The 15022-nt window shown below is 34.3% G+C and overlaps 1 pseudogene; it reads left to right on the top strand.

Annotated features, from left to right (window-relative positions):
- The first annotated feature begins 272 nt into the window (after nucleotides 1–272).
- On the top strand, nucleotides 273–2101 carry LOC149209246 (uncharacterized; annotated as a pseudogene).
- The last annotated feature ends 12921 nt before the right edge of the window (nucleotides 2102–15022 follow it).

Below are 15022 nucleotides of genomic sequence, written 5' to 3'. Positions count from 1 at the left end.
GTATGCTAAAAAAATAGATAATAGATATAATACGAAAGAAATACAATAAGATAGATGATGGTTTGAATTCAAAGATGCCAATTACTTAAATTAATGAATAAATTCCTTGACGAAGTCAAGTAATGGAAGAAAAACTTCTTTTTGAATAATGGTTCTACGCCGCCGTTTCATCAACTAATAATACAAACAATAAATTTGATCATAATTTTTTCAAAATTCCACGATGAAATCAAGCAATAAAGTAAAAATTTATTTAAAAATACAAAAGAGAAAGCTGATCACCGCGATGCGCCAAACACGTCTGCTTTTCCATAAAATGTTTGACTTCTGCACAGTGCTGGATATCCTTCTCACGCCCTGTAACAAACCCTGTTTAATTCCTCCTCGTTTAATTCAGCTCTACCCAAACATCAATTTCGTTTGCAGTTCCAATCTGCTGTAGTAATAAATCTTCTTCGCTACAGCAAGCAATGGCGAATTCAGAGCTTGCAACGAGGTTGGAGTGTGCAAGGCCGTTTCTGAGAGGGTCATATGATGAGATCGACCCATCGCTGCCCGAATTCATGAGCGTTCTGAGAGAGGTGGGAGCCTCTGAATGTTGGCACAAGCATGGCAGCTTCTTCGATCATCTTGTGGATGTTTATCGAGTTCTCAAGTTATGGAACGCTCCTGATTCTGTTGCCAGGTGCGGTTTATTCCATTCTTCTTACTCTAATTCTTATGTTAATCTCGCAATATTTCAGCCAAATGTTGACAGGCAGAAAGTGAGAGACCTCATCGGAGATGCTGCCGAGGAGCTTGTGCACATGTTCTGTATTGTGCCTAGGCAGCCCCTCATCCATGATGATCTCCTCTTTCATTTTACTGATGAAGAATTAGTCTCTGCCCTGAAAGAATCAGAGAAATCCATGAAAGAAGCCGAGGCAGAAGACTTGGAACTCCAAAAATTGGAAATTGAGGACAAATTTGGCAAATGGCTTGATGGAATCCATGAGAAGTATGAGATTCTCAAAATCCAATTCAGGGAGAAGCTGGAAGGGTTTGTCCTGCCCGAATGGAGAAGAAAAATACAGAAGGTATTGCCAGCTGAAGGCGTGAGAGTGAAGCATATCAAAAGTGGGGAGGATGTTCAGGTGCCCAGAAGATTGGTTGCCATATTCCTCTTCATGACCATGGCAGATTTTATTGATCAGCTATTCAGTTTTCAGGACGTTCTGTTTGATAACAGCAATGGAATTACGGCGTATAAGGGGAATACATGGACTGCTCTCTGGCCTGGGGATGGTAAGCCTGGGCTTTGGATGAATTCCATTTCTCGAATGGGAGCTCTCTATACTGTAATTGTGAGGGAGGAGAAACTGCTCCAGAGGGAAGAAAGGAATCAGAAGAACGAAGAAGAGAAGAAGAAGAGGGGTTTTGAAGAAATAGAGCTTGTGATCCCCCGTGTTTGATCACTGCAGAGCTGTTCTATTTCCATCAGATCAGGTGACTGCCAGAGATTTCTATTGGGAAGCTGTTTGTATGCCCCCTGGGGAGAAGACCCATGAGAAGGCGGAGACCCTTCTTGCAAAAGCCTGTGAGCTTAATCCTTTCATAGGAGAGCCCCGTGTTGTTCTTACTCAGATATACAATTCCCAGGGGAGATATGATGAAGCAGATAAGGAAGCAGAGACAGGGCTGAGGCTAATGTTAGAGTGGGGTACAACTTGGGACAAGAGGATGTCATGGGAGGGGTGGATTGCTTGGACAAGGGTGTTACTGATGAAGGCCAAGGAGAAATCGTGGCCTCACACCTCCTGGGGGATCTTGAATTTAGGCCTTGTCAAGTAAGGCCAGAATTTCAGATATTAATGTTATTCTGCAGGTTGGGGGATCTTAAATTTAGGCCTTGTCAAGGCCAGAATATCAGATATTAATGTAATTCTGCAGGTAATAATTTTATTTTTCGCTTAAATTTGCTGTTACATAGTAAAATTTATGAAAACATTTTAATGTAATGGACTCGAAACAAATGTTTGTTTGGAGTGAAATATGCCATGGATGCTTAGAGTGATTTTTACGATGGTCATATTGAATTTAAATTTTCTAATTTTCTTCGATATGTGATGTAGCAGTGTCTGATAAACCACTTGGGGTTTTCATGCATCGATTCAGAATGCTGAAATCCAAGTGTTAAGTTTATTTTATTGGCTTAAAGTTATATATATATTTCATGTCATTCTTGTTTCCATTTTCATTAAGCTCTGGAAACTTTAGTTGTTGCTTGCATTTTAGATTTCACAGAAAGTTTCTGCATTTTGTTTGTTTTGCACATATTATCCTATGCTTGATGTGCATCTCACTTTTGCTAATTTGATCAATTTTTAAACATTGCTGTTTTATCCTCAATATGTTTATTATTTAAGCTACTAGCTTACAACAATTAGGTATTCCACACACTGTGTGGCTTGACCGTAATTACTGGTAGAAGGAAGGATCATCTTTCCACTTTGTCTCAACAGGCAAATTACAATAGTGAGGTGAACATTCTCTTTCAATCTGACTGCAAAAAAGGATAACACTTAAGGCATTTCAAAAGGTCCTCTCAAACTGGGGTTTTCATGATGAAAATCTTTAGTTACATAGCATTTATAGTATTTGAGCTTCAAAAGGTCCTCTCAAACTGGGGTTTTCATGATGAAAATCTTTAGTTACATAGCATTTATAGTATTTGAGCTTCAAACAGCTAGAAGCCAGCTACTAAAATGGCTGTCTTTAAGAATACTTGCACTTAATTGAAAAAACAGAACATCTAAAACCAGTGATGTTTCATTCATTAATTTTACAGATTGAAAATACTGCTGATATTTATTTTAAAATTCATCTATAATTTCCTTAAAATATTTCAAAGACAGGCATTGCCCCTTTTACTATTGCCAAAATAATCCACCTTTGCCTTCACTCTTTGCTTCTTGATGATGCTTTCTTTATTTAATCACTTATGCATTCTGCTGGAAATTTTGAGGATTGAATGCAAGTGGAGATAACACAAGAGGCAAGGACGTATACCAGGAAGTGAGAGGAGAGGATTCATTATATCCATGGCTAGCCCATGTAGGAAGCCATAAAGAAGACACCCGATTCTCCTTCTCACGGTCTCATCTCTTGGTACATTACTTACGAACAAACGAACAGTTTTCTTCACACAATAGTAACATTAGCTGCTAGATGGATAGTTGATATAATTGGCAATATTTGGAGCTTCATATATAATTCACCAAGGCTGCCCCAAGATGAAAGCTCCAATGCCATTTGTTGGAGCTCTATATATGATTCACAAACAGCCCCCAAAGCTCCAATTGATGTACTCCCAATTAGCTGGATGTTCCCTAAATGATGAACGACCAATGAGCTGGAGATCTGACAGAAATATCCGTCTCACCAACAAGTTTGCTATCTCAACATGCTCATTGTCTATCTCATTAACGCCAATCCCTTTTAAGTGAGAGATTGCACATAAAGCTTGCAAAACAACTGCTTTCAAAGATCTAAAATTTTGTCTGTTCATCTTTAGGAGTCAAATTTTTTTATGTCATACATCAACCTGAGTGGTTTTCTTTTTCCTTTTTCAAGGAAAAGTAGTGCAAATCCTCTATTTGACAAAAAGGAACAGAAACCATTTAAAAAAAATATGTAATACAGCCTAAATAAAAAAGAATGGAAATCACATTCTTCATAGTAAATACAAATAGATACTCTTTTAGGTATTCAAAAATATCCACTTTACAAAGAAATTCTCAATCCTGTTGTCGTTTTTTTCTTTTTCTTTTAACTCAGTCCACCCCTGGCAAGGGATTTATAGCTACCATCTGTAAGTCGGTTTCCAAAAGCTCACTTTTCACCAAAATTGCCTGATTCTTGTCTGAGTCAAAGCTTTTTAATTCATAAACTTTTTTCAGCTTCCAAAGGCTCAAGTTTCACCAAAATTGCCTGCTCCTTGTCCGAGTCAAAACTCTTTGATTCATAATCTCTCTTTACTCATCTGCATAAAGTGTCCTTGTGAAATGTCTTTTATATGGTAATATTAGATGTTCTTATACTGGTATCTGCAATCACGAGTCGGTTTATGAAATGCTAAACCAAAATAATCAACCTAGCAGTGTTGCGGGGGAGCGCCCTCCCCCCCTCGCTCCCGCTCCCAATCCGCGCTCCGGGCGGGAGCGACTCGGGAGCGGGTCGGGAGCACGCTCCCTAAAAAAAATTTCGCTCCCTGCCTTTTTGGGAGCGTTTTGCCTTTTTTGCATTTTTTTTTTTTGTAGTAATGTTCGAAATGCAAATTTTTTTGAAAGAAACAAATAGTTTTTGAGTGGGGCAGCTTAATGATCAAGTCTAGGCCCTAGTATTGATATGCTATTCATGGTAATGTTAAATTTTCATCCTTTTACTTAAATTTTTAACATTACCATGAAATGACTCAGGATGTTTGAGAGTGGTTTCGTCCTCATTGGATTTCATATGGAGAAAGTAGAATTTTAGATTTCATTCAAAATCCAGCAGACTTATCAGTTTTTCAGGATTTCAGGATTGGGGGATTGCAATGTTTCCATTGAATTTTGTCATGTATTAGGGTATGGAATTCGTATTTAATCAAGAGTACCAATCCCTTTATGTACCTTGATGTTAGTGACATTGGTTGTCGAACTCCTCTATCATGACCCTTCTAAAAATGTACGCATCACTCAAACAAAATCTTGACTTGACATGCTATGCTTTTTCTATCTTATGTTAATGCTTAGAGGGTGATATTAATGACAAAGATCCCTATACAGATACAAAGGTAATGACAAAGATACCTCTGGATATTAATGCTTGGAGGGTGATATTAATGACAAAGATCCTGATTTTGCAACAAGACTAAAAATTAGACATTTCTCGTGGTGGCAAGAGGCCCAAGCATAAGAAATAGATAATAGATTTACTTCTCTTTTCTAGTTTCTAGTAGCTTTTATAACTATTGACTCTTTCATATTTATTATGATATTTTTTTAAACAATATATCTCAATTATAACTCATTAGTAATGAATTATGAATATGATGCTTCATGAAAGTTGAAAGTTGTTTCATTTCATTTCATTTTATAACATTTCATTTCATGTTAGATATTATTTGTTGTAATGGTTACACTTAGCTTACAAGTACAACTTTGGTGATCAATGATGATAAATGTTATATATTGAATTTTGAAAGCTTGAAACTTTAAGATTGATGAATCATGAAACTCAATATGTTGTATGTTACTATGTTACTAACTTGCGGACGTGGTTGATGAAGATTATAACTTCTAGATGATTGTTGTTATATGGTTCAATCTATGCTTTTTTATGTTTTTTATATCTAATTCATCATTCTACATGTTTTTGTTGACATATATGTATCAAAAATTAAAAAATATAAAATATATATATTTTTAAAAAATCGCTCCGGGATTCGCTCCCAAACCGGGAGCTTCTGAAAATGGTCGCTCCCGCTCCCGTTTTCGCTCCCGCTCCCGCTCCCGCTCCCAAGTAACATGGCAACCTAGGCTTGAAGACTTTATTGTGGAACTTAAATTTAAATTGAAACCATTGTCTAACAACAAATTATTTTAGGATTTTGATTTCTTAAGTTTTTTCATTTTATTTTGTTAGGTAATAAATATTTAAGTTGGTCTAAAAAATGTTAAAAAACATTATCATCATAAAACAAAGTGGTCTTATATACCGATTTGATGGCTAGTTTGCTCATGACCAATGATATAATTATTATTATTATATGGTCAGTTTAAAGGGTTAGTTCCACTAGTTGTCATCAAAGTTGGTGGACACTTAGCTAGTCTATATCAATAGATATCTGGTTTGAACCCTTTTGGGTGTCTAACTTAACTATGACCTTAAAATTAAATTATTATTATTATTATTATTAAAACCAGTTTAAAAGATTAATTCTACTAATTTATCAATATTGTTGATAAATATCTGATTTAAATCCTTCTGAGTAAAGTACATAAGATTCCTTAGAATATGATAATATCTATATGTTGCTAATAATATAATCAAATAAATTTCATTAGTTACTCCCCAATTATGGCTTGGCCATCATCCATGACAAGCCCTCCCGCACATACATGGAGTCTACAAAGGCTATATGGTTTTGGTGACTCCAAATTGGTCGAGTGGTTGCAGGGGTTTTTTCAAAACAGAACCGTGGAACTTAATGATATCATTGGTGAGGCTAAGAGGGCGTTATCACAATTTCAGCAGGTTTATCTACACCATACGATGAGGGAGAATAATATTGTTGCAGATTAACTCTCCAAGAGGGTCGTTGATTCTTCAGGGTCATCAATATCATTGATTCTACATCATACGATGAGGAGAATAATATCGTTGCAGATGAACTCTCCAAGAGGGTCGTTGATTCTTCAGGGTCATCAATATCATTGATTCTACATCATACGATGAGGGAGAATAATATTGTTGCAGATGAACTCTCCAAGAGGGTGGATGTTCTTCAGGGTCATCAATATCATTGATCACCGAATCACAGAGATGGGGTCACAACGCCACAACATCTAAGGAGCACCATAGTGATCCCCAACTACTGTTTGATATATTGAATATGCAAGTTTTGGGTGCCTTTTCGGATTATGTGATTATGTGATCATGTTTAGTGTAGCTAACTTAACTGGTTTATACTTCTGGAATAGACTGTTTTGTCCTGTAAAGAGCATATGTTTTTACTATTTAGTTCTGGAATGGCACTTGCTAAATGTATATTATGATATGCAAAAAAGATGATATGAAGTTATTCTCCAGAGTGAGTATATCTATACCTGTTTTAACATTTTACACACGAAAACAACAGACACAAATATCTCTCCCCCACTCAGGGTGAACAACATTTCACTTCTGTGGCTACACATATATATAGTGGTGGCAATAGACAGGAGGGTCTGGAGTATGGAGATTTGATGGAGAAGGATCTGGTAGAATATGCGAAGGATGATCCCTCTCCTCAAAAGGGTTTTATTTTTCCATCTCGAGAAGAGGTTATCTGATCGATGATCTCACCCCAAACCCTTGGATTTCAATTAGCTAAAGGAGGTCTTAATTCAGAAATCTTTGGGAGAAACCAGGAATTTCCTAGATTCCAAATTCCAATCTGCTTCTAGCCCAAATGGACAGGACTCGTAGAGAGGGGGTATCGTCTTGGTCATGGGAAATGATCATTCGTTAAAGCACATTTAGATGATGTGACAGACCAAAGGGTTTTGAATTTTTCGAGCAAACCAACTTGAGCATGTATGTTCTGAGATATGGATTTTGAACAGAGACCGCCAGTACGCCTGGTGGACAATCAAGATTCCTTACCAGATATCGACGGAGGGGTTTTTTACATAAATAGATCCACCACTGGTGAAGAGTTGGAATGAATCTGGTCGTGGCTAATGTTCCTTCTCCTCAGAAAATGTAAAATTTGCACTCAGGTCAGGCGAATTATAACTACTCAGATTCTAAAATATGGAATTGAACCTTGCGAAGAGATCTTACCTGCAATTGCATATGCGAGCACTGAGAGATGCAGTGTTTTCTGTGGGCAATGGTGCGCTGTAAGCCTCTCTCGATTAAGTTTAGCGTCGGCCGGGGCTAATTTTATTTGGATGGAAGAAGGCGGCTTTCCCTTTTAATAAGAAGTGGGCAGAGAGTTATGAGATTTACTGGAATGGAAAAAGTTTGTTTTGGAATTTTTGCTTTCAAGATTTACGATAATTTTGAGTTTATTATGTTTTTGAAAATAATTGTAAATCTTTTTTAAGGTGTTAATTTTATTTATACATTTAAAAATGTATTTTAAGTAATAAAAAAGCACAATTTTATTTAAAATTGTATAGTTAAAATTATTTCTTTTATAAATTTGACTACTTTAATTTTAATTTTTGTTATTTAAAATGTTGAGCCATGAAATCTTGAATTTAAATAATTTTAAAAAGAGAGAAAATGAAATGAAACTAAAACATAACAAACAAGTGCAATATACAGTCTTGTTGCTTAGTACTTACCTCTTATGTAAAAAGTAATTAATAGTAGCTATCCACGAGAGAATAATTATAAGGTAGTATAATATAGAGTTATTATATTAAAAAAGCATGGAACATTCAATTAATTAAAATGGTCACCTACATGTTCATGGGGTAGAATAGATAATAACATGGTGTTCTATTAAGGGATAAAACTCCAGTCATGTTATAGAGTTTTTTTTATAAAGGTTGCTATTAATTTAATTATTATTAAAAATGATTTTAAATTCATGATAACAACAGTGATAATAAGTTCAAGCTAGGTATTGGATAAACCATGTTTGGGTGTTGTTAAGACACTCCTTGATGTGATAAACCATGTTTGGGTGTTGTTAAGACACTCCTTGATGTGAAGCCACCCGTTGAGTTGATATATTGGACATCTATGTTGAAGATGTAGTCCTCCCAAGTTTATGGAAAAAATTAAGTTCAAGCTAGATTTTCATTATCAAATAAATATGTTGCTTAGTATTTTGACTTAACTTTGATGTTGATGTTGATGTTGAGATTGAATAATAAAAATTAAAGTGCAAGCGAAAACATAAAACATATTGAATTTTGGTAAGTGGTATTTATTAATTAGCCTTGTAAGTTAATCTTATATATTTTAATGTTGAGATTCTGTGATGGAAGTTAAAATGAGTTCAAGTTGGGTTTTGACTATGAAAAGAATATGTGATTAGTATCTTCAATCAATTTTGATGTTGAGATTGAATAAGAAAAAATAAAGTGCAAGTGTAGTGGACAATGTGAGGCATAAATAAACTATTAAAGTATTTGTACTTTATTGCTCAAATTCATTGAAAGTATAATTTTTTTTATGTTTACGGAGATGACACATATTGTACACACACACATATCAAATCTTTTGAGGTGCAAACTTTAACACATAGTGTACACACACATATATATCAAATTTTTTGAGGTGCAAACTTTATTTAAAGTGAAACTTGAAAAAAGATTTGTACTTACAAGAAATTTAATACTTATTTGACACTTAATGGATGTTAGGTTAAAATAGATCTATGTTGATTAGAAAATAAAGAAATTATTAGACATCTTATTGTTATTTAATTAATATATATATATATATATATATATATATATATGAATTTTATTAGAATAAATTCAGTTAGATATTGTGTTAAAAAAGGCCACTACATTATCCCTTTATACAAAACAATGTGACAAATGTAACTTTAATTTAAATAATATTTTAAGAATCAATAATAATTGAACCACATCTTATGTTCAATTATTTATAATTATTTATTAAAATGTTCACCTACATGCTCATGGGTAAAACCAATAATAACATGGTTTTAATAGTTTTTATTAAAGAATAAAAAATCAAGTCATATATAGGGTTTTTCTTAGTTATAAAGGAAATTGTTAATTTAATTATTACTAAAAATGATTTTAAATTCATGATAACAATTAATAATAAGTTCAAACTAGATTTTCATTATCAAATAAATATGGTGCATAGTATTTTGAATTAATTTTGATGTTGAGATTGAATAATAAAAATTAAAGCACAATTGAAAGCGTAAAATCTATTGAATTTTGGTAAGTGGTATTTATTAATTAGCATTGTAAGTTAATCTGTTATGAAACTAGCTCACAAAAAGATAGAAAAAAAATATAAACGTCTTAGAATTTAGCCTCTTCGAGGGGGAAACCTCCTTTACATTACACAAATGAACAATTCTTGGATGATACAAATGACAGAACCTCCTTTCAATATACAAGAGTCTAAGGGGTCATAATATAATGAGAGCTGACATAACAGTAATAATGTAAAGGCACAATAATAACAATAGTGGGCTTCTATGGGGCACAATAATAAAAATATGGGGACTACATGGGCACAACAATATAATATGGGGGTTCCACTAATAACAATAAGGGGTTAAACTAGTAGTATAGGACCTAACATGCCCCTCCCCTTCAAAAAGTGTTGTCCTCAACACTTGAGTAGTTCTGGATGCTTCTGTATAAAATTCTCATGCTCCCATGTGGAATCTTCAGTTGGTAACTTCTTCCACTTGATGAGATACTCTGAAATTGATCGATTTTGTAGCTGTTGGGTTCTTGTTTCTGTGACTAATTCAGGTTCCAATATGATTTTTCCTACCTCGTCAAGCTATGGAAATATTATTTGAACTGGGATTTTCTCATTAGGTAAGGTTTCCATTTCTCAAGTGCATGTAGTCTTGCCAACATTTCCTTCTCATGAATAGCTTTGTGTAAATACTTTCCTTTGATTGGACGACTTTCGAAAGCAATGGGTCTTTCTTCTTGCATTAAAACATCACCAATTCCATTTCCCGAGGCATCACATTCCAGAACAAATGTTTTTGTGAAGTCTAGCGTAGCTAAGACCAGTGCTTGGTACATTGCCTCTTTAAGATGTTCAAAGGCCTTCGTTGCTTCTGGAGTCCATGAAAATGCATCTTTCTTCAATAATGTTGTTTTCGGAATGCCTTTAGTCTTCATTCTGATTTGATGATATCTTGAATGAAGATCCAACTTGGTGAAGTAAATTAATCCATGCAATTCATCCAATAATTCATCAATGATAGGAATGGGAAAGTTATCTTTAATAGTGAGCTTATTGAGCTCCCTACAATCTGGACACATGTGCCATGACCCTTCCTTCTTATGCACCAATACTACTAGAGCAGAGAAAGAACTTTGACTAGGTTGAATTATACCAGCCTCTAGCATTTTTGCAACCATACGTTCAGTTTCACTCTTTTGGGCATAGGGATATCTCTAAGACCTTATGTTTAGAGGAACACTTCCTGGAATCAAATGAATAGCATGATCAAGATCACGAATAGGTGGGAGGCCTTTGGGAGTCTCAAATACCTTGGAATGATTATCCAAAAAGTTTTGGAGATCTGGAGAAATAGATGATTTCGATGTGGGAACCTCTATTAAACATAATTGTGCAATTATGTCCCGATGTTCTTTCTTTAGAAGCTTTGTCATGTTGTTAGAGCTAATTATCTTTCCTGGTTTCCCTTTGATACCCCTTAATTCAACTTCCTTTCCTTCCAAAAAAAAAATTCAAGCAAAGTTCTTGAAAATTAAAAGCTATTGTACCCAAAGATTGTAGCCATTGGACTCCTAGTACAACATCTGCACCACCCATTGGAATGGAAAGCATTGGACTATTCAAAACATATTCTCTCATGGATAGCTTGATATTATGGCACTTTCCAAAGCAATTTATGGGTCCTCCATTTGCAACCATTACTTGACACTCTGGTTCTCGATATAGGAAGCAATTCAATTCCTTGGCTATATTACAATGAATAAAATTATGGGTACTACCCGAATCAATCAACACTATTACTTTTTTCTTCTTGATATGCCCTTCTATCTTGAGAGTTTGAGGAGTGGTAATTCCTGCCAATGTATTACAAGATATGGTCGGATTCATTTCTTCTTTCTTTGGGGTTGGTTCATGGTGTATATCCTCTTCTTTTGACGTTTCTTGATCCTTTTCTTCCTGATATTTCATTGTTTGAACCTTCTTCTTCTTGATATGTCCTTCTATCTTGAGAGTTTGAGGAGTGGTAATTCCTTCTAATGCAGTACAAGATATGGTCGGATTGATTTCTTCTTTCTCTAGGGTTGCTTCCCAGTGTATATCCTCGTATTTTGACATTTCTTGATCATTTTCTTCCCCCTCTTCACAATCTATGTAAAATAATTTCTTCTCAGCACACTTATGACCTTTAATGTATTTGCTATCACAATTGTAACAAAGTCCTTTTGCTATTTTTTCTTCCAATTGTTGTGGTGTTAACCTTGTAGGTTGTGGAAGGCTAGGAGAAACAACACTTCCATCTTTATAGTTGTGAGTGGTAGACTTCCTTGTTGCCATAATTTCACTTTCAATTTTTCTTGCCAACTTGAATGCCTTCTCCAATGAATCAGGTTCCCAAAGATGAATATCATTTTGAATGTTACCCTTTAAAATCCCTATGAAGACATCAATCCTCTTCTTCTCTGAAATATAATTTACCATTATATTCAATTTTTTGAAGTCCTCAATGTGCTCTGCCATTGAACCCTTTTGTTTGAGATTTACCAATTGGGTAAAGAAGATGTTGCTTTTTGTATCCTCATAATGTGCTATCATTTCCTCCATGAAAGTTGACCAAGTGACAAGTGGTTTATGATAACAAAGCCCTTTATACCATAGCAAAGCCCTGTATACCATAAAAAATGGTTCGATTCTAAATATAAAGATGCAATATGTACCTTTTGTGTGTTTTGCACATTATGTAGATCAAAATATTTCTCCATCTGTAGTATCCATGTTACGGGATCCTTGCCATCAAAATTACTCATGTCTATCTTTGGAATATGCTTGGTCTTCAATCCAACATTAGATTCTATGAAATCATGATTAGCATTACTTTTTTTCTCATCATGAGTTTCCTCTACTACCTTTTCGCCATTAGGAGGCCTTTCTTGTAGTAGCCTTGTCCCACCTTCCTTAAGACCTTCCATGTTTGTCTTCAAATCTTCCATGCCTTTCTTCCAATATGCTTTCATACCATCGATATCAGCTTCCATGGCATAGATAAAATCATTTATCTTAGCTTCGATCGCATTCTTCAAATCATCCATCCAATTTTGATTACTAGGTGTTTTTTTTCTTGATTCGAGTCATTCTTTTCCGTGATTTTAGGATCTCGATCTTGAATCTAATATATCTTTGAAATTTCAGATCTCCAAGGTCTAGAATTGCGACCTGTGGTAGCCCTCTGTATCCTCTTTATAACTCTGCAAGTCTGGTCACAATTGGATTCCTGAAGAAAGATTTATGACCAATCTCCCGTGATGACCTAATTATAGACTGGTTCAGTAGAGCGAACTTGTATGACGTGCCATGTATCACTGTTTCGACCTTAGGTTCTGAAACTGATACCCAACAAACAACAGTCCGTCTTCTTTCTTTAACTTCTTACGTGATTTCAATCTGATACACAGAGAAACAGTTATGACGATTTTCCCCAGGTCACCTGTTTGGGATGTAATGCGGGAGCTTGCAAAAACCCTAACTTCCTTGTATCATATCTCCAAAAATATAGCGAGACAAGCTCTGAAATTCGGACCCAAGCTTTAGCACAATTTCGAATCAAATGGGTTGTAATTTTAAAGTCTGAACCTTCGTAGGAAAAAATGTATAGCGAAAATCTCAGCATGACTTGTTTGAGATGGAATTCTGGAGCTTCCATAAACCCTAACTTCCTCAGATCATATCTCTGAAACTATAGTGAGAGAAAATCTGAAATTCAGACCCTAGATTCAGAACAATCTCGGCTCAAATGGGATTTTGTTTTAGCTTCTGAAACCTTGTAGCGAAAAAGTTATAGCGAAAATTCCACGCTGACCTGTTTGGGGCAGTGAAACCCTAGAATCCAAAGCTCTGATACCAAATGTTATGAAACCAACTCACAAAAAGATAGAAAATAGAGATAAACGCCTTAGAATTTAGTCTTTTCGAGGGGGCAACCTCCTTTACATTACACAAATGAACAATTCTTGGATGATACAAATGACAATACCTCCTTTCTATATATAAGAGTCTAAGGGGTCATAATATAATGAGAGCCGACATAACAATAATGATGTAAGGGCACAATAATAACAATAGTGGGCTTCTATGGGGCACAATAATAACAATATGGGGACTACATGGGCACAACAATATAATAAGGGGGTTGCGCTAATAACAATAAGGGGTTAAACTAGTAGTATAGGGACCTAACATAATCTTATATACTTTAATGTTGATATTCCCTTATGGAAGTTAAAATGAGATCAAGTTGGGTTTTGACTATGAAAAGAATATGTGATTAGTATCTTCAATAAATTTTGATGTTGAAATTGAATAATAAAAATTAAAGTGTAAGTATAATGGACGATGTGAGGCATAAATAAAATATTATAGTTAAAGTGTTTTTACTTTATTGCTCAAATTCAATGAACATAGACACATAGAGTACACACACAAATAGCACGTGAGTGCATGGTTCAGCGGTCGGGGCAGTCGGCTTACTCGCACCCCGACCGCGTTCGATCCTCTATGGTGATGTTGCGCGGCAGCCTATACGTATCTTCATGATTGTATATTGGCATAGTATATCGGTATATGTTGTTGGATGTGATGGATCCGCTGTATATATATGTAAAAAAAATTGTACATACGGCCTAATATAAAGCTTCTACAGGGGACTAGCCACCCCCATTTAAAAAAAGAGTACACACAAATATATACATATATATATCAAATCTTTTGAGATGCAAACTTGATTTAAAGTGAAATATGAAAAAAGATTTGTACTTACGAGAAATTTAATATTTTCCTTGACACATAATGAATGTCAAATAAATCTATATTTATTAGAAAATAAAAAAATTATTAATCATCTTATTGTTATTAAAAAAATATTTAATATAAAAAATTATTAAAATAAATATAGTTAGATATTGTGATTAAAAAACAGCTACGTTATCTTTTTATACAAAACAATGAGACAAATGTAATTTTAATTTAAATAATATTCTATAAATCAATATAAAATCGAATCACAACTATTCAATTATTTATAATTATTTATTAATTGTATTTTATTGTATTCAAATATTTATAATTATTTATTAATTATATTTTATTGTGTTCTTAACTGCACTGAAAAGAAATAAATTAAAAATCGGAATCTCTAGAAGTTTGGGAAAAAAAAAAAAAAAAAATCTTACCTGGACAAGATCCCAATGAATTTGCCTTCACAATTACCTCTGATTTTTCAAAATTACTTTATTATCAAGTAAAGTTTGCATTATAGAATTCTAAAAAATTTAAAATTACTTTTATATAATAGTTTGTATTATAAAATTCT

Source organism: Pinus tabuliformis, chromosome 1_2, assembly GCF_031772625.1.
Source record: "Pinus tabuliformis cultivar Carrire ecotype Pingquan chromosome 1_2, CPIR1, whole genome shotgun sequence".
NCBI classification, from domain to species: Eukaryota; Viridiplantae; Streptophyta; class Pinopsida; order Pinales; family Pinaceae; genus Pinus; species Pinus tabuliformis.
This window is presented reverse-complemented; position numbering and strand designations above follow the sequence as displayed.